Below are 2404 nucleotides of genomic sequence, written 5' to 3'. Positions count from 1 at the left end.
CCATCAAAATAACGATCAATAAACTACAGCAACAATCATATCCGCACCTACCACCTTTTACATCACAACAACGATGAGGAAGGTTCTCCAACGACAACGTTTTCAGGAAAGGAACGACGCTCAAATACCGTCGTTATTGGATCCAACCACCGAAGGCAAGATCTTAGGTTTTCAAGTCCAAGCAAATCTGACCGATGCCTTCAGCAAGGTAATGGTGCAAAAACATAGCAATTTTTAGGTATAACCAATTATGGTTAGACCTAGGGGCTTCATCATGGAGCTTCGGACTGGGTACTCGAGAAACACCACCAAATCGAAGTCATCTTTGTGTTCTCGACGCCACTTTTCTTGATTCCAGCAACTACATATGTTGCATGGTCTTGATGTGAGATGCCACGCAAGTAAAGATCGTGCATGCGCAAGCAGGCAGTCGAGTCACGAAAAGAACCGGTTGCCCTCCAAGGCTTTGAACAACGAAGATCGCCATCACACATGCGACGGAGATTGACAAGGGAAGAAGGTCACTGACACTCCCTAAATCACAATTCGGGATGCTTCGGCCATTCCACAACATTCTCATGCTCTGTCTTCTTCATGTGTAGTGATGATACACGTCCTAGACGTACACATAATTTTTGCTCGCTGCATGCTACAAGTATACCATATTGACATAGTTTGGGCACCAATTTATATTATTTTTTGGACTAATTTATTAATCTGGTGCCTAGTGCCAGTTGTTGTTTAGACTTTTCAGCATAATCAATTTTATGGAGCCCAAAAAATCAAGACAAATAGAAATAAAAGTTTCAAGTCCAAAAGCTTTCAGGCAGCACCAAAGCCATGAGAGTACCCCCCATGGACCCCACGTTCCCACAACACACGGACATGGGGTAGTCACGTGAGCCCCATAGGCTTTCACTACACTGTCTCTTAGCACCTATGCTTTTGTATTGACCTGGAAACCCTGAAAATAGTTTATGAAATTTTCTCTGTTGAACCTCTCTGTTCTGCCGCGATCCAATCTGGAGTCCTTTTTATGGTACTCTGATGGAGAAGGAATTCATCACGATGGCCATCTACATCAACCTTGTTGCCACCATCTTCGTCCGTGAGTTGGATGACAATCTATGACATGTTCTTCAATACAATGATCACATGAGCTGCCCTACATGATTGTTTTTCATATGGTGTAATATTTATGGCGTTTGTTGTAGTGTGATGAATTTGTCACTTTATGATCAGTTGGGTAGTTGTTCTTTAATCATAGGGTGAAGACAATATACTATCTACATCACATCATCATACATAATGAAATACTATGTTTTACTTAATACTTTGAAATTGAATTGCATATTGGGTAGCGGTCATGGGATGGAGTATTAGTCAGATGTGTTGTTGGATTAACAATCTATAGATGTCCGTACGTGATGCTTATATGCAATCATGCCATGTATGATCATAATCATAAAAATTGTAATTTAATTGATATGCAATTGTAATTTGTTCGCCATACCATTTTATCTTTTATGGAGAGATGTCACCAGTGAAACTATGGATCCCAAACTATTTATCCTTATTGTTTTCAACCGGGTCAACGTTTTTTCAATTCCGTTTACAATCTGGTTTTTTTGTTGCTATTATCACTTCCACACCAAAGTTGCATTTAATCCTTATAACTAGCAAAGTTAGTAAGACTCAAAATTTTACATGCATCAATATTGGCCTATTTGCATAAGTGGCTCAGCTCGGTCCGGCTGAGTAAATAGAGATTATAAACCATGTTTTGCACATGGTTTGGTTGCTTGTATTGCATTACCAGGTCGTTTGATGCATGTCGTTTGGTTGACAGCAGTTAGGGGTCATGGTTGTGAAGGTGCAAAACATAATGTTTGGTTGTTGCATAAACTAATGTTGTGGTTACCCCTTCTCATAGTGGTGACCTTACCGCACAATAGAGTACATAGGCAATACCAGATTAACATCGTTTTAGTCCTAAACAAATGGCAGTTCGTCCTGCCTAACACATGGTAGTATGAATTAACTGTCATATGGCTCAACAGGGGAAAATCATCAATGTTGAACTAGGGGGAGTTCACCATCGTGATCTTCTTCAGCTTCTTTTTCATCATCATCTTCTTCTTCTTTGGATCCTTGTGTTATCTCTGTTAGCCCACATTGCGTCAGCCGACTCCCACATTTTGTTACTCCAAGCTTCACTGTTTTGTGCCTCCACATCATGGCCAGAGTCATCAACATCATCTGTCATCACATCCTCCTCCTCCAATACAAACTCATCATAACCTCATTCTAAGATCCAGTTATGGAGAATGCAACATGCAAGAACAAGCTTAGCTTGTGTGAGGAGATGGTAAAATGCCTTCCGATACAAGATCTCAAATATATT

The sequence above is a fragment of the Triticum dicoccoides genome, chromosome 4A (genome assembly GCF_002162155.2).
Source record: "Triticum dicoccoides isolate Atlit2015 ecotype Zavitan chromosome 4A, WEW_v2.0, whole genome shotgun sequence".
In the NCBI taxonomy this organism is placed as follows: domain Eukaryota; kingdom Viridiplantae; phylum Streptophyta; class Magnoliopsida; order Poales; family Poaceae; genus Triticum; species Triticum dicoccoides.
Note: the sequence above shows the minus strand (reverse complement) of the source record.